Source organism: Aythya fuligula, chromosome 6 (assembly GCF_009819795.1).
Source record: "Aythya fuligula isolate bAytFul2 chromosome 6, bAytFul2.pri, whole genome shotgun sequence".
Classification (NCBI taxonomy): domain Eukaryota; kingdom Metazoa; phylum Chordata; class Aves; order Anseriformes; family Anatidae; genus Aythya; species Aythya fuligula.
The window spans coordinates 25,278,215-25,301,535 of record NC_045564.1 but is presented as its reverse complement, the minus strand read 5'-3'; the positions used below and the strand labels follow the sequence as shown (position 1 = coordinate 25,301,535).

The window sequence follows — 23,321 nt, the reverse complement described above, 5'->3', positions numbered from 1 at the left end:
AGTGTCTAAGTTGTCCGTGGAAGTGGAAGGAGCCTTCTTAACCCATCGTGCCAGCTCACATTGAACGGAGGCACTCCACGTTTCCCTTAAGGATTTAGGCCTCGTGGACCCGCCAGCAGTCACACAAGGCGCGGGTGTCTGCTAGAGGCCCACCCACTCCCTTCCTTTGGCAACCAGCAGCAAAGAGAAGGATTAAGGGCCATAGGTAAAGGAGAACAAGATTAGGCAAGGGATATGGGGGCAGCCTGCGACTCCTAAGGGCAACGGAGAGCTGGGATGGTGGAGCAATGGTATCTAATAACACGCCGAGCAAGAACCAACGAGCTTGAGCACCCAGGAAGAGGTCTTTAGGAACAGCAAAGCAGGACCACGTCAGTTACAGCCCAGACTTTGCCCCGTAGCGTGGCTGGGTCCTCTGCACGCTGCCTGCCACGGAGGTACACTGCCACCTGGACCAGGTGGGGAATAAAAAGACTCGTTCCTCCCTGAGGGCTGTCACCCAGACAGGGCATTGCCTCGCAGCCCACACCGGTAACCCTGGCAGCTCGATTCACCCCTTGCTTACAGGGCTTCAGGCTGCCACACTCCCTCCACATTAATGAAATAAGCCTGACCTAACCCCAGAGAGGGGAGGCAGAGTTGCTCCCGTGGATCACCACTGACTGAAGAACATTATTAAAGCCCTAAAAATAAAATTAAAAGTAGCTGTTAAGGCGTGGCTGTTCCCCAAGGTGTCAAAGGCACTTCTCACCCAGTCTTCTCATGGTGGGGCTGGAGTTCCCCTTTCTTCGCGGCTCTGGAGGAGCCCACAGGTGACAGCAGAGAAACGTGAGGATCGGGGCTTTCTGTGATCATAGGTTATAACATGATCTGTCAAGAAAGAGAGAACGAGACGACGTGAGAGCCAGGCACGGCGCAGGGAACAGGGCTCCCCTGAGTCGGAGCTGCTAATGGCAGCGGCGCCGGGGCCCGTCAGGCAGCTCTGTGAGCAGCTCACAGCCACAGGACTCCCTCCGAGCCGCGCTGGGCAGCCTGCACTCCGCTTCTGGACTGAGCAGAAAGAGAAAGCAACCCTTGCTGCAGCACCAGCTGGAAATAAAATGGTCCTTGCCCGAGGCAGCGAGCTTCTTACTGCTCGGTCTGAAGAGAAGCTACACTTGCGGGAGGCAGGTGCCGGGGCTGCACGCACGGGGTCCGTCCTGCGTGGGTAAAAAGGTGAGGCAGGGAAGGAAGAAATCAGACAGGAGGAGGAACAGCCACGAGGAGAGCGAAGCAGCAAGGCCCTGGCCTCTGTCACCTGCCTCAAAGCGGTGGCAGGGGAGGGCCCCCCTTCGCCCTGGAGGACACCGAGGCCAATTTCCCACAGCAGTGAGCCCGCTGCTGCTTCAGCGGGGCAGGATTCTCCGGACAGAGATGTGTGGGGGTGACTGAAGTTGCTTTGGGAGGAAGGAGCAGCTGGGAGAGACCCGCTGCCAGCAGAGGAGAGCCAGGGGCAGTTTTGCAGAGCAGAGGGCCAGAGAAGACAGAGGACAGACAGAGGCGGTGGGAGAGATGGCAGGAGACAGAGACCGTCCCGAGGAGGCTGCGCAGAGCTTGCTGACACACAGGCAGGCACCAGAAATGACAGGATTTAGTGGAGGAAGAGGGGAATTCTGTTTCCAAATCATTGATTTTAATCTTTGTCACCCAGATGAGCTTTCTTTCTCTACAAACATGACTTTTTGCCCTCCTGAACCCTTCCAGTGTGCTTGTCCCCCTGTGCCAGCACCCCGACAGCTGTGCACATCGCGCCAGGAAGCTACACTCAACCTGAGCACATGGAGCAACAGCTCTCCTCTCTGGGAAACACCAGGGACAACCGGGATAACTCCGAGCAGGACAGCCACACAAACACCGAGCCCTTTTTTCTCCCGTGCTCCCTTCCTGGTGGCACAGAGCATCGCGGTTTCAGCTCACACGGTGGGGTTTGTAATTTTACGGAGACACGTAAATGCTGACCTTTCACATGCTGTTCCCATTCTGGGTCCTAACACCCTCTCCTAAAGGCACACAGCAGGCCTAGGGCACCCTCTCCTCTCCCACCTAAACCAAGCAGCGACTTCCAGCCCTTTGTTGCTCCGAGGCGGACCCGAGCCCTGCAGCTTGGTGCTGCGCCCCTTCATTTACCCGGCTGCGCGTCCTGCCTGCCCTGTGCACGCTGCCCCAAAGCTCGAAGGATAAATCACCCACACCACACACGCACAGACCGTGCTGCCTGGCTGACCGGCCTGGTTTTCCACGCTCCATGCAGCACCTCATCGCAAACAGGTTAACTCCCGAGTCGTGCCCATCTCGCCAAGCTCCTGTGTCCAGGGGAGGGGAGAGCCGAAGCCGCCTTCCTCACGCTACATGGCGGTGATTAACCAAACCCTCAGGTCCTACCTTCTCCTACCTAATTTCTCCGACAAAGGTTTTGCAATAGGCACCACTGACCGGAGGTTAGTTTCACCTGAAGCACAGTCTCCCTTTGATTTCAGACATCCAGCCAGCCGGAGGGATGCAAAAGGCCCGCTTCCAAGAGCCGTACGCAGGATTTTAGCGAGCTGCAATGCTGGTGTGGGTTTGTGCCATCTGATGCAGCAAACCCCGTGGACACGGCATGTCAGGCACATCGCTCCACGTCGGCTGCTGAGCAGACAACCCCAGCAGTCTCCCGGGAGAGGCTGCCAGACACATCTGATTTTCCAAGCCACAGGTTAAGAAGACAAATCAAGGTGCCTTGGCTGTACTTGCTTTCTTGGCTGCTCACTTCAGCAGAGCCGTGCAGCGGGAGGCAGTCGAGGCAGCAGGACAGTTTGGTGACTCTTCCAGCTCCGTTTCTTTTTTGGTCGGTCCTAGCAGCTGGAACAGCAGCAGGGCTTCCAGCGGGCCCGCTAATTGCAGAGGAGCAACCATGGCAGTTACCTAACGCAGCCCAGTTTCCTGGGTTTCTTTTCTTCAAGAGGAAGAGCTGCCGGCTTGGGCTCACAGCTAGAGAATACAGAGAAAGCCACAACCTCTGCAGGCTGTACTCATGCGAACGTGCACGTCAGTGGTACCTCCAAATGCTCCCAAAGGCGCCATCCTGAGCTGTTCCCCAGTTTTTCCTCCCTGCCTCTGCATTCAGCACAAGCTTACCCAGCTCATCCGTGGCCACTTCCAAAGTATCTCCACCACTGCCTTTGTTCCCAGAAAAAGAACGGGTCTTGGCCGTGGTCAGGGCTGGCTGATCAGAGAGAGAGGCCCAAAAATACACATTTGGTACCCACGTGTTCCTGAGAAGAATTTCTCTACCTTATCTGTTGTCCATCAGGGGAACACCCAGCTACAGTACACACACCTCCCCCAGGGACAACGTAGGAATCACTCTAACTTCATGCAAACTCCCACTTTGGTCGGATTAGTTCCTAAATCATCTCAAAGCAGTGGAAAAACCCATCTAAACCATTTATGGAATCACTTGAAGGTCTTAAGCATTCTTGGCTCCCTTTCTGCATTTTTTTCAGGCAGGGGACCTCCAAGGTGACCTGAGCTCCTGATCCCTTCCTTACTGTGGGAACCCCCTTTTGTTTCAGCAGCGCACTGCACTGCCTCTTGGACAGTGCTGCTCCCACAGTCCTGCTGGCAATGCAGGGTTGCAAGGATGAGCATCCACCTGGTGGCACCAGCTCCAGGAGATGGCATCACCCAGCATCTGCCCAGCTTTCAGCGGGTCCCCACCCTGTTTGGCCACAGAGCTCCTTCGGATGACTCCTTAGAAGGAAGAAAGTCCTAAAGAGCACCCAAAGAGCAGATCTTCCCCGCTGCCACCTGGGTGCTGGCACAGGCACGCAGCAAGCACCAGGAGCCCCAGCGCGGATGCACACAGGTGACAGGATGCACACATCCTGACTTTCTTTTCTTCTTGTTCGCACATTTTCAGCTCCTCAATGCCCAGCTCTCCACGTGGGCCTCTCTAAACACCCCCCTCCCTTTCCGAGGCTTTCCAGCCAAGCAGCCCGTGGGCCAGGCCGTGAGTTGGGTGTAAATCAGTGCAGCTTGGCAGTGCTAACGTACACCCTCCGAGAACTTCCCTCCCTCCACCATTTAGCAGAATTATATGCCATGTCTTTCATCTGTCCTCGCTGGTTAGCTTGCCATTCCCCTTCCCCGGCCCCCGAGCCTCCCGCTTTGCTCCCAGCTCCCTGGAGGCTGGATCAGTGGTTTATTTGCAATGTAAAGTGCCTCTCAGATGCAAACAAGCCTGAGAGAGGCAGGTTCATCCCCACTTGTGCAGCAAATCCAGCCCTTCCCTTCCTGGCAGCGGCTCCCTGCGGCACACGCTGCTAAAGGGAGAGCTGTGCCCCTTGCTGTTCGCACCAAAGCGGGGCCTGGCCCAGAGGTCTGACCCCACAGAGGCCCTCAGCTCTCTCCGTTCTCCCTGGAGCTGCCGGTGACAGCCCACCGAGCGCCCCTGGGCAGGCAGGACATCGTTAATGACTTCTTGTTGCTGTGGTGATATTGACGGCTGGTCCCTGGAGCTGCTGGGAAAGCTTGGGAAAAGAAAGAAGTGGGTCAAAAAATTCAGCACCAAAGTGTGTCTGCGTACAAAGGGGCAGCTAGGTGACAAGCCAGGTGGGTCCAGCAGCACCTCGCCCCTCCCAGCTCATCCTCCCTCCCAGGAGGGCATCCCGGGGCTCAGCAGCAGGCCCCTGGAGCTGCGGCACGACGCTGTGCAAGGATTTCTGCAGGCCTTGCCTTCCCAGGTGTTATTTCTGCAGCTTCACCCCGGCAATTTGTTTCACGTGCAGAGTCAGAAAAGCTCGGCTGCGGTGAAATCCCCTGGAGCTCTGCCAGCGGGCGCAGAGCCAGGATCTCCCCCCAGCTCTCCGAGCGCCTCAGCACCGGCGACAATTTCATTCAGCTGCTGCCACAGCCCCCGGTAGCCCCCTGCCTTGGCAGAGCTGCTCCAAGCATGGAAATGCCGCTGTCACACACTGCTCTTTGCCCCGTTTCCCAGAGGTTTCACCCCGTGAAGCCTCTCACAGCTTCCTTCTCCCCAACACGCAGCCTGGCGCCATCCCTTGCCCTTCATCCCGGTCAGGTAGCGGCCGCTGGCAAGGCCGGGCCGTGCTGTGCTCGCAGCTGGGCCTCTCACCTTGCACAAGGCCCCCGGGGATGTGGGGGACAGGAACCGGCTCTCTAAAAAGTCAATTCTCCCTTCGGCCTTGCTCTCTCTGGGAAAAACATTCCCAACCCAGGCTGCTGACACGATAATAGCAGAGCAATGAAGTCCCAGCAGGCCTCCCCTCTGTGAGTGCTTTTAATCCAAGCCCAAGGGGTGTACAGACTGCACGACACTTGTTTTGCGGGGCAGATTTCAGTACAGCTACTAAATCCTACAGCACACAATCCTCCCAGCAAAGCCTCTGCCTTTTCTGCTGTGCTTTGTCCAGGAGCTGCTCTGCACACACATGGACTCACAGGAGAGCTTTCTGCTTCACACAGGGCATGCGATGGCCTGGTGGGCCCTCTCACTCTGGAAAGTTGTTACTGCTTTGGATGGAATAAGGATACCCACAGGGGAGCGGTACCTGCAGCAGCATCACGGTGCTGTCAGCTTTGCCAGTAACTGCCCGGCGTAGATCAGATCCAATCGATGTGTCAGTGTTTCCATCACTGATGCTTTGCTTCCACGTGAACTCAGGACCTGGGGACACAAGCATGCCGCACCTCTCTTCTGCATCCTCCGATAAACGTGATTTTAATGGATTATGGAGTCTGAAAGCACTTTATGTCAGGGACCGATCCCAAGAGCAAAATTCAGTGAGTTTCTCCGACATCACATGTGGCTGTTCATCACATTTATTAGGCAAGGATCCGAGGCACATGGAGGCCTGGCCAGCACCGACAGAGGCTCTCCCGTATAGCAACCCTTTGATCACGCTGTCAGCATCATTTATTTGCTTGTGTTGCACATTCCTGAATGCTCCAGTAAATTATTTCTCCCAGTTGACTATCAGAGACAAAGGCTGCTCTTTCAACTTGCATTTGCACCTCTTCCCTTCACCTCCATTTCAATTAGCTATGGAAATGACTTCTTCCCTCAGCCCCATTTGTCAGCCTGCCTGTACTGGAAGCTTTAGGAACACCGATGCCTGGAGAAGACTCCAGTGCCTATGGGGGAGGCTGTGGCTAGCAATTAGCAGGCCAAATTGCTCTGCTTGAGCTGCTGCAGAGCACAGCAGCAGCCGCAGTGCCCTGTCCTGGCTGGGCACAAGGAGAAGGGGGCCGTGAGCACCAGGGGTGGAAGGGAGGAGGTTTCACCACAACCTGGTGAACCTGGTGGCTGGACAGGGGTGAGAGCTGGCTTATCTCTCCAGGAGGTGGGGGAGGCTGTAGGAACACACCCCCTCCTTTAAGCAGGATAGATTCCAGGTGGGAGAATCTCTCTGGGATGTCTTTAATCCCAGCTGGACATGAACTCCCTAATGACCCCAAAGGAACAGGATCTGGGGAGTCCAGGCTGGAGGTGAAGCAGATGCATGGGATTTCTCACCACACCCACACCTGCCCTCACCTCACCCTCCAAAAAGCATTGTCAGTAAAATGAGCACCATGTCATAAGTGGCTCCCTGGCAATGTTTTAACGTCACCATTAAGAAGCACATTCTGTGAAAGAGTAATATCAACAAACCCAGAGCCACAAGGACCCCCATGCCCCTTCCCAGGATTGCTGCAGGCCCTGAAGCTGGCTGCTCCCAGCCGGCTCTGGGCTATTCCCCTAGCAATACGAGTGAGTTATCACAACTTCCATCCCATTCTGCAAAACGTCCCTTCCATATGTCTCTCAGGAAGGTTGCTATATTCTTGTTAACCTTTTTTATATATTTTTTTTAACTGTGAAAAAAAATACAGCACAGAGCAAAGTTGCTGACGGAAGCCATTGCATGCAGATTGAAATTACAGAGACGCGACTAAGAGCTGAAGCAGAAGCATCACAGCTCAGCTGCAGGGAAACCACCAGCTGCCTTCTAATAACTGATCTCCTGCTCCTGTGTCACGGCACTGAGAGTCTGCAGCTTTGGGGTTGTCTCAAAGCACCCACAGCTGCCCAAAGGAGGGACAGAACCACTCTATGGATACAACCGGGTGATATCAACCAAAAGAGGGGAAATATTGTCTATGCAGATACCCAGTCACTGCTGATAAACAAATATGAAACCTTTGTAAACTTTTTTTAAGGAGTACCTTGAGTACACAGGGTGCAGATGCTGCAGCCGATGTGACGGCAGGACTCTCACACACCACAGCACCTCCGCAAGGGATTTCACCTCAGCTTCCCAAATACTGCCCGTCAAGAATTCCTACCCGTAGCTATAACACCTCAGAAAGTTTAATTACCACTTAAGAAGGAGAAGACAAAACGAGCTACGTGACCTTTCCCACCCCAGACCCCGTAGGCCAGCCTTATTTAAGGCAACTGGGAGCCTGAAAAGCCAAACATTAGTGTTGGCAGATGAGCGGATGGATGGGTGGCTGCCAGCATAATCCATCTTCCCACTTGCCTCTGTAGGGCTGGGTGACATTCAAAGCTAGCTCCTTCCCCATGCAAGGAGACATGCAGGGATGCAATGAGCAGGGCTTAAAGTGGGCTCATCAGCTGGCAGGAGCAGTAGCAAAATGCTTTATGGCTGCTATTTAACGTCGCAGGCGAGGCTATAAACAAGAGCCGCCTGGCTGTGACAGAAGTGGGGGACGTAATGACCGCGGTGGATTCGCTGTAAGCCAACCCCTGAGCAAGCTGTAAAAATCCATCAGGATCTTGTCAGCTTTCCTTTGTGCATAAACGCTCCAAATCCCGCCAACCTTTTAATCAGAGCAGATAAAATCATCAAAGGGGACACAGCTACAGCCTCACGAAAAGTTTCCATCTCGGCTCAGCTTGGAATTTTTTTGTTGTTTGAGGTTCCAAGACGAAATCCCCCAATCAGTGAAAAATAAAGAGAGTGAAGTCTATTTTGCAGGAAATTTCAGATCTCTGCCTGCCATGCAGTACATCCCAGATCAGAATACACGTTGTGGTTTTTTTGTTTTTTTTTTTTTTGCAAGGGCTGAAACCTTCAGGATTGTCTACACCTGCCGGCAAACATCGGTGCTGCTGATAAAGGCAGGCAGAGATGCCGAGTGCAGAAACAACCCCAAGCAAGATTTGGACCTGGGACCCCAGGTGAACGCAGCTTCTGCCTAACCCGCTGCAGCAGCTGGCTCCGCTGAACTCGCCTGCATGATGTGAGCCAGAACAGCGCTCGTTCCCATTGACTAGTGCCCATATGCCACCTCTAAATATACTTACGTATTAGCATTTATGTGACATTCGGTACAAAATCCATATGGCTCCTTTCAGCAAGCAGGAACAGCAAAAAAGGGGGAAGTGCAGAGAGTCTGGAGACAGAGCTTGCAAAGATCTCCTTCTGAATGCCTTAAAATGTTCTTTGCAGGTGGGCAGTGCTAGAAGAGCGTGGGGGCTCCTCACAGACCACATTTTCTGTTTTTGCAGGAAGGCAAACTGGATTTCTTTTAGATGAAGCATCTAGGAGTGATTCCTCTGGAACAGAAGTTGGGGAGCAGAGCAGCTCCAGGTCTAGGGTGAGGGGCAGCACAGCCTCAGTGAAACAGCCTCGCGTTACCTGGAGCAGCCTCACCTGAGCTTTGCACCCTCGCTGCTACCCTCCCCTGGCCTGGAAGCTGCCTTTAAATCCTCACCTCAACCCTTGGCTGACCTAGGCTGTATGCACGTTGACCCTGGCCTGGCCAGCTTGGCTTGTTGGGTGTGGGATTAGGGTTTTCTCTGGAGCTGGGGGGATTGTTGGCTGAATCCAGATACGGCCACGGGGCCTGCTCTGCTCTTCCCATTCGGGCACAGTTATCTGCTGGTATGGATAAAGTGCCAAACCATTTGCTGTCACTGCCTAAACCTGCCAGCCCTACCCACGACGGCTCCTGAAATCCCAAAATTGTTCCACCCCTTGTGGGTACGTACTGGGTTAGGCTTCATCGTGACAGATAGCGAGGAATTGATCACAGAACTCAAGCCATAGCTGGTTGCTTAGCTACCATGGATCAGTACACGGCCAGGTTCGCTGTGTGCAAGCAGCCCAGCGCCAGCCAATTACCCGTCATTATGACCCTAAAAACGGAGCTTTCTGAGAGCTGGGAACAACCATGAGCCAGGTAAAAAGGGAACCTCGAATCCTCAAATAGAAAAATACAAATGACAACTGAGAGCTGGTTGTATTTTTTTTTTTTTTTTTTGGCTAGATGTTCAAAGAGCCACAGTCCTGCAGCTGAAGAAAATAAATACATTGGCTTGGAAAAAAATCGGATTCTTGTTTGTTGGGAAAGTGAAAGCAAGCGTGGTGTGTGTGTAAACACTGGGGACATGGCAAGGGATAAATAAAAATGGCAGACTAAGAATCGCAGAAAACTGATAAGGGAAAAAAAAAAAAAAGACAAAAAGGGGAATAAAGAGCTGCAGGATTAATGATGGCATGAGGTAGCTGAGATATGTTGGGTCCTAAAAGCATGGTCTCGTTCCAGCAGTGGAACAGCAGCCGGGTGCAGTGCCATGAAGGCAGAGTAAGCAGCAAGCTGCCTCCGTAAGCTGCTCAGCACTGTCTGGGGAGCTCTACAACATTAACCTGAGATCATTCACTTCTTGTGGTTTGGTTTAATATCAAGACATGAGATAAGACCGGCCATAGATTTGGGTCTGGTTGGCAGATAGATCAGAGCAGCACGTTCTTGTTGGCTGGGAACAGGAGCTGGACCACAGCAGACAGGAGAAAGCTGCGTGATCCCCTAGTGATTTCCTAGAACAATCTTCTGGGGGCTGCGATGAGTAGTGGCAATGGGTAAGACGCAGGTAACAGAGCCCCGTGTCTGTGGGAGGCAGACCGGCAGAACCAGCAGGTACAGTGGTTGCAGAGATCTGCTGAAGTCTCTCCACCTCTCGATATGCAGGCACGTGGCTATTGCTATTTAACAGACCGTGAGGAGCCTCGCGTTCATTTCTCACTATCGAGTGCTATTCTTTCATGTTCCAGCCCCAAAGATCAAATCGTTAAATCTCCCAGAGCCGTGACCTTCCTCTAGCAAGGCCTGCCTTTCATCTCCCGGAGGCTCGGTGCCGGGTGTGGGGACGAGCTGCTGCACTTGGCTGCGTTATTAGCAGCGTATTCATGAGCACGCACCGCGTAGCTGCTGGCAGGTCACTCACTCGTGGGCTCATCTGGGGGCTGATTCATCACCGTGCCTGTAAACAACTCGTGTTCAGCACCGCTGGTGTCCAGCCTCTCTTCTCCCCAGCAGTTCATCTTCCCTCCTCTCATATACGTGACAACAAAAGCAGCTGCAGAGGTTTCTGCCTCCCTTGCAGGCGCTGTGAATGCAGCCACGCTCCATCTGGTCACGTCCCCACGACAACTTGCTCTCCCTGAAGGAACTGCTAACAGTGCTTCTGTGTCACAAAGTGCTTTGTGGTGTTGGATTTGAGCACAGCCTCAGGGAAAGGTGAGTTACAGAAATCTTAAGAGACCTGGTACCAATTTCAGGAGAGTCAGTCTGTGTGAGAGAAGTGAAGTGCCTCACGGCTGCTGTGGAGGCCAGGCCATCTGGCTGAAGGGTTGTGCTCTGTCCCAGAGGCCAGCACTGAGCAGCTGGGGCCATTTCTGTACATCCCAAGCCATCTTCCCTGCGTAAGGACAGGGCTTTGGGACCCTATGAGAGCCGAGGGAGTTCTGTCACCTCTTCTGCCTGCTGTAGATCTACCCCAAATTAGCACCGTCTGATCCCAGTCTCTTGTTCACTATAAAAGCCCTCAGGTGTGTAAACCCGGGCACAATGAAACAGACCCCAGGAAATAATGGCCTTACCTGATCATATCCCAGCTGGCAGCGCTGCCTAGAACATGGTGGAAATTTTGAGTTATTAAAATTAATGAAGGAACTGGCTATTCTTGAATAATTCATTACGTATCAGCTGCTGCTGAGGTAATAGGAGCTCAGCAAGATCCTCCTTGGCGCTGCACAGTGCCCAAAAATCTTTAAATAAAAAAAAATAAAATCAAAGATTAGCTAAGGATTGAAGGCCTTTCAATCATGAAAGCCACATGAAGCGAGAGGCAACTATTCTGGTTGCTGAGGTGATCCAGCTGCCACCTGTAGGAACAGCCAAGGTCCCTCACATGAAGTCACCCAGCTAACACCACGGGTTTTTACCAGGGCATGAAGCACTCTGCCTCAGCCATCGCATTTTGCAGAAGGTAACGGCTCCGTATCTCACGACTCTTACCCAAATCAAGATCAGATTTTGATATTTGCTATAAACTAAGGATGTCTGAAGATGCTGACTTGCTTTTCTGGTCATTATGTTTGACAATATGCTAGCTGAACCTGCAAAGATGTAGGTACTGCCATCCTGAGCATGCAGTTCTTCAGGTGCAAGCTTTGCTGCTGCTCGGGGCTTTCGTCAGCACGGGAATCAAATTACCCACAGCCTGGGCAGTGTCAGAGCTGGATTTGGGAAGCACGTCAGTAGCCCCGGAACAGAGTCCTGCTAACTTAATCTTGTGCCACTGGATGAAACAAGGGCTCTGCCTCAACTCTGCTGCCCAATGGTGAATGTGTAAAAGCAGCAGGAAAAGCAGGCACTGTCATTAGGTGGCTGTCGAGAAAAGGGAAATTGCACATTCCTCTTCCTCTATTTCCTCCTTCTGCGGAGGTCAGAGGGATTGGAGTTAATGAAGAAAGAAGAAAACCAGGTAAAGGCAATGAACACCCTCCTTCCTCCCAGCTGCTGCTACAGGGCCTCCTAATGCAATCGCAAAACTCTCCGAGGGCCACACAGATGCAGACCCTCCAGCTCTGGTGGTACCCTTCTCAGCTCCAGCTCTACCCAGCACAGCCTTCCTCTGCCCCCTGCCACGGCTGCCTTCCTATCCCGAGCTGTAAGGAAACAGGGAGGGGGGCAGGGACTGGACCGTGCTATCAAAGGGCCGTCCACGAAGCACGCCTGCCTCCCGACACACCACTAGGGCAGCACCCGAGGCCATGTGGTTGGGTCTGTGCAGATGCTTTGGGATAGGAAGTTTTCCTGCCTTTCACCTCTGTTTGCTTCTCCTTTCCTCTCTTTTTTTGCTGTTCTGTTCCTGAAATGGCACCTGACTGGTGACGACGTACAGCCTCCCTGTTTAGGAGGCACAGCACCTCTCTGACTTGGCAGACAGCTCCAGCTGCTGCGCGGCGTCCTTCCTGCATTCCTTGAGGAGACCAGGGGGTTTTACAGCATTTTCTCCAAGCACGGCATCATCCCTGAGATGCCATCACGTGGCGGTGCTCAGGGAGCTCCAGCAGGGAGGCAAGAGCAAATCATTAAAAAAAAAACACACCACAAAAGGCCAAAGAAATCCTGGAGAGCTGCTGTTTGCTTCCAAGTGATCCTGTGAGGTGGGGACTGTCAGGGAAGCAGAGGGTTTTACCTGTTCTGATACAATCCTACTGTTTTCAGGAAGACATTAAAAGCACATTTCAATGAAAACAATTTTGGTAGAGCCTGGAGCCCACTCAAACATCCACCTGCTTTCTTCTTTCTCAGCCTAAGCAATGAAAAAAAGTCAGAGAAGGGAACAAGCCCAGCACTTCCTCCAGGCAGAAAGGAAGGCAGCCGTGGCGTACACCAAGATGCCTCAGTTACATTTTGACACCTTAAGGAAATCAAATGGATGTGGCTGGGTCCCTGGGGAGGCTGGTGCAGCTGGGATCGCCAAGCAGCCTGTAAGGGGCTCGCAGAGATGCGTTTGTTTCCTGGGTGCAAGCGAGGGAACAGAAGGGCCCTTCTCCCACGTGGGCCCTCAGCGGTGCCGCGCTCACCACGCGCCCGGTGCTGCTGAGGGGGAGCCCAGCCAACAGATAGACTTGGCTGTGCCTAGGCAGGAAAAAAAAAAAAAAAAGGGAAACACTTTTAAATTTTCCCTAAGGGCATGGCGGAACCAAGCCCACAGGGATGTGTTCGTACAGCTTCGCCTAGGGCAGTGTGAGCACCTCCTCTGGTGAATCACTGGGTCCCCAAAGCTTTTGCTCTTCCTGAGTGACTCCGGGTGTTTGGGGGAAATGCTGCTGGGTACAGGGATGATGTGACACTGCTGGGCTTACAGGATGTGTGGCTGTGGCTGAGGGTCTGCGGGATACTGCCCCAGCCTCCCTAGGATGATGATGTTTGGCACCCAGAACCCACTACCTGACTTATCCCCCAATTTACCTCAATTTTTCTGCCCATTGCTACTTTATAGCCTTCCAAAAAGCATCTCCCCAGCCCGCTGCCAGTATCCCTCAGGAAGCTGGTGACAGCAGTTCCTCAGTGCTAAGATGGAGATAAGGGGGCCAGGACCAGATCCACTCAGCCAAGTCCGAGGCTCCCTTGCAGCTGGAGCAGCCACGTTTACAGGCACTAAACGAAGACCAGGCTCGACTGTTTCCATGTTAACTGCCCAGCTGCTTTAATTGGATATGGGCTTCTAAGCCCCAAAGTAAGCTGTGTGAAGAGACAAAGCTGTATTTACCTCTTATCTGCTTAATCTTGGCTTGCCCGGTGCTACACGCTCAGCACACGTGTTCCTGCACTGAACTGGCCACGAGGCTGATGGCTTCTTTGGCAAGAGAAGGAAGAAATAAAACACTGCACCTGAAGTCCCTGTTCAGACCCTGAACTGAGGGAGAGCCACTCGCTCCCAGCACTGCTCTCCCCCAAGGAAATTTGGTCAGTGAATGGAGCAGAAAGGGAACTGTCAAGAAACACTGCCACAGGCCTGATTCCATCCTTCGTTACTGATGTAAAGAACCCAACCAGAAGCAAGCAGAGGTGCCCGATTTTGGCTATTGCCAGGGCGAGGAGACACGACACGGGGTACAGAGCTACCAAGGGAAGCTGCACTGCAATTGGCAACCTCTTTGGGCCGCTTAGCGCATCATGAGGCAAGATGAATCAATAACAAGTATTGAGCTGGGAAAGTTAATCTGCATCCAGAGCATCATCACAAATTAAAAGGAAATAAAATCACTGGCTCCACTGGCTCTCATTACCAGCACAGTGGAGAGTAATTAAAATCCATGGGCCAAATTCAATGCTGGAAGAACTCTTCGGAAGCCAGGGGCGCTGTGCAAGGGCACTGCGTTTTCCAAACACTAACTGCGTGTTGCAGACAGCAGCAGGAGCGGGCAGGGCAGGGTAAGCAGGGAACCCCTTCAGAGGCGAGGCATCCTGCTCCTTGCTCTTCCTCAGAGGAGTCGCACACCCGGAGAGGTGTAAGTAACAGGAACAACACAGTCGTGTCGAGGAGCACTGACTGTGTCCACTGGCTGCCCTCAACAACACCGAGCTTATGACTTGTGAGGTCTCCCCGCTGCGGGCACGGCTTCTCCAAGCACCAGGCTCTGCTTTCCAAAGCCACGCCGTGCCCTCGGAGCGGGAGGGCTGCCACAGCACGGCTCGCAGGCAGGTTATCTCGCGCTGCATGAACCTGACTGCCCACAGGCAACAGAGCTGTTGCAACAGCTGCGGTAAAAAATGGGGCACATCAGGGCAAAACAGTTAAGTACCGCAAGCCAGGCCTCCTGAGGGAGCGCCGGAGGATCTCCGTGTAATTGAGAGGTCTCCGCTCAGCTCGGGCCTGAGGTTTTCCCAGGTTAAGCTACTACAGCGAGGATTAGCAATGAAATCATATCGATCCCTACAACAAGCAGTGGAACCACATCCTAAGGCGAAGATGAATGTGATCCGAGCGTGACTGCGGTAAGTTACTGCCTGTAACGCAGGTTAAAACAAGAACTTGGTTAATTACAAGTGGGTCTCAAGCCATGGGAAATCTCTTGTCTCTAGTGGTATCCAGTGCTGCCAGGCAGCTGGCCTGAATTCAGCACACAGCTTGGGTTCTCAGCCCTCGTATGACCAAAAGAGAGGAAAAACTTCACAGCTTTCACATTTTGGGAAGGGAAATATCCTGTGAGAGATGACCTTGCAACTCCTGCCCAAGGAGTCTTCCCTCTGCCTTATTCAGAAGTGAACTCGGAGCACTCCAGCTCTTTGTTCACGTGGATTTAGGGTAGAGAAACACCAAGATCGAGAAGGCTCCCAGCAGACTGCCCACTCAGCACTGCTTAGCGCATCTTTGCCCCACAGCTACACCCTCTGCAGCTTGGGATCTGAGCTGCGAATGATGCAGAAAGGGAGTAGCTTGTCCTTTGTGCCAACATCTCACAGTCGCTGCCTGCAGGTGGCTTTGTGCTCTCCCTGCAGACTGGGGGAACCGAAAGCCCCTGCTCTTAGGAGCGGGCTGGCAGGGCTGGGCACAGCGCCCAGAGTGACAGGAACACCTCAGCACAGAGCTGATCGCTGTCACTGTGCCCTGTTAGGCCTGAGGACGCAGCTGCAATTCAGCAGCGACCACGGCCGGTGCTGTGTCTGCTCCATCACGCTCCAAACCGCTGCTTTACCTCTAGATCCCTCTGCAGGGTGGGCTCCCCAAGCAAGGTCCCCAGGATGAGGGCAGGCTTGATCACAGGACTGGCAGGCGAGCTGTCCTTGAGGCAAGCTACAAAGTCAGCAGCTCAATCTGTCACAGCAGCTCTGCCTGGCCGTGACACCGGGATCCGACGTGTATCGCTGCTGGGCTAGGTCTGCACCGAGCTGTCTCTCCTCAGCATCCAAGGGCCCTTAACTCCCTTCTCCCTGGGGGAAAAGCCCTCCACGAGGGGCTCAGCCGTGCGCTGCCAGCTCTGTGAATCACTTGCTCGATGTCAAAGCCACTGCCACCTTTCAGTCAGCGGGTGCCTTCAGGCAGAGGGGGGCTGCCCCGTCACAAACAAATGCCAGGGAAGCCCAGGAGGGGCCGTGCGGTGTCTGACTGGAGCAGCTCTAGCCCCGTACCTACAGTGCAGTGTCTGGCTGCTTGTGTGAGCACTGACAGAGAAGCAAGAGTGTAAACTCCCACTAGCATCTGCTGAAGCTTCATCTCCCCAAGGAAAAATATTTTTTTTCTTACACGTATCTTGAAGCATCTCAGCAGCAGGGGAGGCAAGGGCGTAGACGCTCTCACTAGCTAAAAACACTTGCAAAACACAAATCCGTGACCAATTCATAAGAAAATGCTGCTGCACTTTGACTTCCTGCCTAGGACGGGAGATGGAGAAGGATTTCAGAAGCATTTTTAGTTCACTCCTGGCAAGGAGCCTTTAGGACAGGTGCTGTTTAATTCCCCACCAGCTTATTTCTAGGAGATGAGGGGACTGTCTCAAACCCAGCTTGTAAAAGGTCTACAGAGGACCCTGAATTATTCCAGGCCCCAAGCTGTTCCACAGCTAAACAAATAACAAAAGATGGTGGATCTTTTTTCCTTTCTCCCCTTGTGCTTCACCTTGAAGCAGCTGTTAGCAAAGCCAGAGAACTCCTCTGCCCCTCAGTGTATTTCATGCAGCCTTGGCAAAGGAACCGCAGCCTGTCATCTCATGAATATGGGAATTGCCTAATTCTCCAGCTATTCTCATTACCTCAGCCGGAGGGTCCCAGCTTTCCATAACTAATTCCTGAAACCACAGAGTTCCCACTGTCCTTGCTGTCCTTGAGCAGCAAACGGCAGCTCCTCGCACAGCGATGCTGGTGCCTGCTGTGGTAGCAGCGAGCGGGGAGGGCTCTGAGGACAAGGAGCCCGCTCCCAGCTCTCCTTGCAGTTCCCCGAGCTGCTCATCCTTTGTCCACGTAACTCACAGCAGGGGGTTTTGAAAGCAAGCAGTGCTGCAGGGCACACTGCAGTGGCTCAGGACTGGCCTAGCAGCCCTGAAGGCTGGGCAGCGGGCTGGCAGCAGGAAAACACAATCCTGTGGCAGCAGAGAACCCCTTGCTCTGCTCCCAAAAAGCCTCTGAGCTCCCTGCAGCCCCCATTCGGCACCCCCACGAAGCAGGGGCTTGCAGCACTTCCCACCTGTCGCTTCATTCCTCCCCATCACGTATGTTCTCAGTCCACCTTCCTTCCACACGTCTGTCTTCTCCTCCCTCGCCATTTCTCCCAAGCTCGCTGGTGCTGCCAGCCCTGTCCATCTTCCCAGGACTCAAAGCTGAAGCTGCTCCTCTGCTGCAAGGTGCTAATGGCTGCCAGCAACCAGCTGCGAGGGCTGCTGCGAGCTGCAAAGCAGATGGAAGCCGAGGCTGAGCTAATTACGAAGCAGGGACTGCGAAACTCGTGCAGACTCTGGCCAGAGGAACCTCGCTTGTTCCCAGGGACAAGCGGGCGCATCCTCGGCTCGTCAGCAGGTGACAGCTGAGATGGACAGGCACCAAGCTGCTCCTTTTGTGACAGGATTTTTTTCCCTGGAGTTTGCCAGAAGAGTATCTGCACTGATGCTAAATAAAAAGTGGATTACGTCTTCTAGAGGCTCGATCTTCATGCTCCACAATTGGCTACATGGAAGCAGCAGCAGGAATCACCTTGGACGTCCATGGTTTTGTAACCAGGACCTCCCTTCCAATTAGTCATATTACAGGGCTGTAAATACGATAGTTCCATCAATAGTACGGAGCAGTCATGCTGCATTTGTATTAACATAAATGAGTGCTAATGTGCCACAGAGCTAATCTGATATGACAGGAATTGGCTGGTGCCCAGCAGTGGAGGCCCCGGAGCTATGCTTGCTCCCTCTTCTCTACGGGAACTGTCCCCTCCGAAACGCTGGAAAGGAACCAAACTGCGAAACCGCAGCTCGCCCGCCAGCAGCAAGTGATGCCTCTTGCAACTGCACTGCCCTGAGGTGCCCGGCCTCTTGGTTCTTGGGGGGTGTTTGTCAGAGAGGAACTTTAACGCCTACCAAGTCACAGAGTAAGAAATACGGGTTGCCAGCATACCTCATAAGGCTGGATCAGCCTGCCCAGAAATCTGCAATCACCAGCTGGGTGTTAAAACCCAAACAAGGCATAAGAGCACTCAGCCTGCTCCTTTCCCTCTCCCCTGTGGCTACTGGGAGCTATCCAATGTCACCCAGTTAGCAGCAGGCTTTTCTTACAGCGGTGCAGCTTTAGGCTTTGTGAACGCTTTGGGGCAATCCTTGTCCTGCGCTGTGCCCTACAGACAGGGCAGCGAGACTTAAACCTGAGACTGCAGCCGGGGCTCTTCGGTTAAAAACCTTAAATGGGATGGACAGAGGCACCGGATGGGAACCAGACCTCGCAGACGGCCCACCTCCCGTCCAGGCTTCCCCTTCGTGTGCCAGGCTGTCACACAAGTCACAGCAGGTGTCCAGGCTTTCTGCATTTACCTCGTCAGCTCCATGCATGCCTTTCTGTCTGGTTGCCCACTGCCTTGCCTAAAGCAGCCTCACCCATCACAGAGCTCCTGGGTTCTGCCCCAGCACAAACCAAGCAGCCCCCACGGACCTGTTTTAAGCAGGCAGCACCCTTCTCACGCTTACAGGCACCAACATTTCGGCATACGCAACAGCGATATCTCAAAGCCCCAGAGCACACGTGGCCTGCAGCGCCCAGAACAGCTCGTGGAGCAGCTGATAAAAATGAGGGACGATTTCATTAGAGGACATGTGGATGAATACCTCCGCCAGAAGCCTTAGGATGTGCGACACCCGGTTCATGTTGTAGCCGTGACTCCAATCTCTCCGCTCCCCGCTCCCCCACCTGCACAAGGGCTCGGTAAGGCGTCCCCAGCTTGCAGCAGGGGGGCTCCGAGCCTCAACTGAGGGCTGCGAAGCATTTCACGAAGAAGCCCCCACCTCCCCCAGGCCTCCCCTTCCCTTCCCCTACCACCAGCAGACCCGTGCCCACACTCACTCCCCGCCTCCCAGCCACAAAGGCGAGGGCTGGGGGCAGGCAGGGCACGGAGCCCCCCGAGCCCCCCGCTACGGAGCTGCTGCCCCGGTACAAGGGCTGTTTGCCATCCCCAACCCCATCCCAATCCCAATCCCCATCCCCATCCCCATCCCCATCCCCGTACCCACCTGCGGCTCCCGGCCCCGCTGCTCCTCCCGTGCCCGCCCGGCAGCGCCGAGCCCCGCAGCCGCCGCCCGCCCCCCGTGCGCCCGCGGGGCCGGGCCCGGCTCTGCCGCCGCCATGGCAACGGCGGGAGGGGCGGGGCCGCCGACAGAAGGGGGAATTTGGGGAGAAAAGCCCCTTTTTGGGGTCCCCTCCCGAGCCTAGGCACGGCTGCGAGGTGCTGGGTGTGACCGAGCGCCGGCCTTTTGTCTGCGAGGCAGCACGGGGGGGCCCCGGCCCCGTCCCTCGTCCTGCGGCGGGGGCTGGGGTTGGGGGCTGAGCCACCCCAAAAACGCCGTCCCCATTTCCCACGCCGGCTCCCCCCGGCCCCCTGACTCACCGGCACTTTCAGGGGTGCCACTCGAGCCCCCCGCAGCCCTCAGGGACGTGGCGAGCTTCGTGCTGTCCTCAGCTGCTGCCAGGACCTGGTGCTGCAGCGCTGCCCGCTCGGAGCCGGCAGTGTTCAGCTCGTGGAGCTGCTCTGGCTGTGTCCATCCCATTTACAAGGTTTTTTTTTTCCCTTCTGAAGCCTGCCAGACTCTCATGTCACCTTCACGGAGGGGGCTTTCAGGAGCATCACGCTTGCAGAGCGTCCTCCACCGAGGGCTCTTAAATCACAGCCACACAAAGCCTGCAGCGAGCCTCATCTCCCAGAGGAAGAGACTGAGGCAGAGCCAGAGGTCGCTCAGGGTCCCAGAGGTGCTCCCCGGCACCTCTTCAGTAAAGAGTTTTTTCCTGTGCACAAGGACACCTGGAGGATGTCTCAGCGTCGCTGTGCTAGAAGGAAGGATGGTGAGGAGAAGTTGGAGACCTATTGCCATCAATGACCTTTCCAGCTCCTGCTGCTACGGGCTGCCTCCTGCCTTGTGCGTGCTCATCTGTGGATAGCCCTCACCCTGCTGCTTGGAGAACGCGTCCGTTCCTCCTCGCGCCTGATGTTCGTGATGTTCTGCAGTGCAGAGCAGGTCTCTGTGCCAGGCTCAGCTCCTGTGGAAATGGGCAGTGAAGACTGAGAGGCGAGAGGTGGAATAGCAGCGGGGTGATCGATCGCTTGTCCCCGGCTCCCTGCTCCAGTTACAGCCGCTCTGCGAGGCCAGGAGACGCCCCTGGACTTCGCAGTGTAACGCTGGAGCTCGTGCCCGGGTCTCTGCTGGAGATGAGCATCCTGTTGTTTGCGAGTCCAATTACAGCTAAAGCTGGGGAAAAAAAAAAAAAAACAAAAAAAAACAAAACAACAGAACCAACTGTCTAGGTAAATAGAAATTTTCCTCAGCTGCAGGAGCCAGCAGAGGACACTGCTTTGCCTCCTGTTCCTTTCAGAGGCCGTGTGGTTTCTGTTCCTTTTGCTGCCATCTTGCTGCCCCATGACCTTCTGGTGGCACCTTTGGCAGGAGAACAGCTGCTGCCCCTTCAATTTTATCCATATCCATCAGAGAAATTTGGTCTCCAGATCGCTGGTTGCTGCTGTAGCAATACTGCTCCTGTACAGCTTTACTTAGGAGAGGGAAGAAACAAAACCACATGACAAACGGGTCCGATTTATCCCAGCAACAGAAACCTGCAATTCAGCTCAATCGCCCCCACAGGCCAGCTTAGACTACATCAATATTTAATGCCCTGAGTGCCGCTGCTTTCGCAGCTCCAGCTTCCCCTCTGCCCCTGCGCTCCTCACCACGTCTGTCACCCCAGCAGCCGCGCAGGGCACCCCTGGGCTCAGTCTCCAGGCTGCCTGGGCAGGGTGCTTTGTACCCCAAGGGTCGCAGCCCCAGCTGGCAGCACACAGCCAAATTCAGCCCCATTCCCTGCTTGGCTGGACCACCTGTGCTGCAGATGTATGCCTGAGCAACTTCAGCTCCGCTTTCTGGGTGCGCCTGTGGGCTGTGGTGAGGCAAGTGGCAGCAGGGCTGGTCTCAGCTTGGGCTGGTTTGGGGTGACCGTGTTAACCCAGAGAGGTGATTGTGTAAGCCAGAGTTCACCTGGCAGCAGGCTGGAGGTGAATTCTGTTCACTTGTGTCTGTTCCTGTAACTCAGGCAGGAGTATTTTATCCCAGAGGGAACCACGGTGAAGTAAAGCACCAGCGGGACCAGGAAAGAGGATTACACGAGCCCAGTCCCATCCCTCCAGCCTGTCAGCAAACCAGGAGAACTGGATGGTCTCTGACTAGGTGGTGGCAGGCCAAAGGAGATCCATCTGCCCCCTCTGCACAGCTCAGAGCCACATCAGGCAGGAAGGGAAGAGGGGCTGCACCCCAGCACGCAGCAGCAGCTTGCTTCTGGCTCGCTCTGCCTGCGACAGCAGCAGGAGCACAGGCAGGCGGTGCTGGGGCACAGGGCAAGGAGGGCGAAGGCTCAGCAGCAGTGGGAGGCAGCACCCGGGCAGAAAGAGCGCTGCGGAGGGGGCTGTGGGTTGTACGTGGCCACAGGCACGTTCCCTCAGTGCCCTGCCGCCTTGGTTCCCCAGCTCTGTAAAATGGAGATAATTGAGATCTCCTGGTGATAAGCACAAAGTAAGGAGAGGCAGTTTTATTTATCGGGGCAGGGATGGGGCGGAGGAATTTGCACTGCTGGGCTGGTAATAAATGACCCCACAACTTGAATTCCTCCAGCAAGGCTGCACCTTCCACCAAGCTCTCTGTTCACTTTAAAAAAGCCATTATCCAGCAAATTGCATATTGCAAAGGGGAGTTCATTATCCACTCCAATGGCAGTGAGTGGCAGAGGCCATTAACATTACAATAAGTGGCTTTTTGGTGAGGTGCTCTATAATTCACTCGGTATTTAACACTGGCCGGGGGGCCTCATCCCTTTACATAAAATACATTAAGCAAAGCACCTTTGTGAACGTCACCCCGTACTGAAGAGCTGTTCTAATGAGGGTGAGTAGGAATAAACGTAACAGCAGACGCTGCTGTCCCAAAATAGCTTGGGTCAGTGGCTGCACAGCAGAGGGGACAATGACAGCACAGAGGCCTGGTGGACTTGCAGGGAACAGCTGGCCTGCTGCAGCTCGCCCCGAGGAGCTGGGCGTTTTCCAGCACTAGAGCTTGGCAGCTGCTGGGGGAAGCCTTTATCCCCTGGTACTCCCCCAGCCCCTCCACCCGGGTACTCGTAGGGCAGCTGGTTTATGATAGGCATGGTCTGAGACTAACAGCAGGGCTGTGCAGAACACGTAATTCAACAGCCACATGCAAGTGCGCTGGTAAATAATGGATTTTTCCACCAGTTAACTCTCCAAGAAAGGAGCTCAGAGCCAAGTCAGTGCCTTCCAACTCACAGCCTGTTAGAAAATTTAACCCAGAGCACAGCTCTCCCTCTTGGCAGCTGCCCAGTAATTAATTCTAATGTATCGGCTGCATCTGAATGGCCTTGGGCTTCTGCCCAATATTTCTATTTATTTGTTTTCCATTCATCACTAAAATTAAAACTCAAAATCTTCTAGAGAAGATGGAAATCAAATATGCTGAAGCAGTACTGCTGCCCACACAGAACCGGCAGACATCACTGTGCTTTTCTTCCTCTGCAGTTTGGTACATCTAACTCTTTAGACTCCCTGCATCTCTCACCTAATAAATACCTCTATTAATAGCGCAGGCAGCACCGCAGCCTCGTGTTCTCCTTCCTTTCTACGCAGATCGATAAGCAGCAGCCTCTGGCTGAAGGTTTTTTACCGTGGACCAGGTCACAGTGACTGTGCTGGAGACCCTTCTGCATTTAACACTGTCTTCGTGGTTTGAGATGAAGCTGATGGTGCCAATGGCCGTGCTGAGGCTAGGAGCCTGTGCAACTGTCTGGGCTGCAGCCATGTTACATTACTTCCACTGGCTGTGGAAGTTATACGCATTTTCCTTAAAAAACATGCAGTTATCTAAGAAAAGCTGTTTGTTTTTTGTTTTTTTTTTTTTCATCCCCCTGCTTTTTCACTTGTTCCCAAGCAAGAGGTGGAGGTTCCTCAGACAAAGCTTTGCTTGTGCTGACTGGAGTTAGCTGTTCCACCCTGCCGGAAGCACCCAGCCTGCCTAAGTGCTTGCTTGGCTTCTTACTGACGTCTTGGTTTGTTCCAAACCCATCTTTATCTTGAAGCACATCACCTGATAAAATGTTTTGCTATAAAAGCCCAGGCTTTCACAATGGACTGATTCAAATAATAAGTGGAAAGTCAAGGGTTATACAGGTACTTTCAAAGCAATGTAAGTTATAAAATATCCTCATTTACAACGACAGTATTTAAATCCTCTTTG

General features: G+C 54.0%; 1 protein-coding gene across 1 annotated transcript in view; it reads right to left on the bottom strand.

Moving 5' to 3' along the window:
• Nucleotides 1-20,122, bottom strand: part of LOC116490992 — a 32,657-nt gene extending 12,535 nt beyond the window's left edge. Inside the window, exons 1-2 of the mRNA XM_032190654.1 lie at nucleotides 19,424-20,122; nucleotides 752-870 (exon numbers count right to left, since the gene is read on the bottom strand). The gene's annotated coding sequence lies outside the window, so the exon portion shown is untranslated. The remainder of the gene's footprint in view (nucleotides 1-751; nucleotides 871-19,423) is intronic.
• Nucleotides 20,123-23,321: the final 3,199 nt, after the last annotated feature.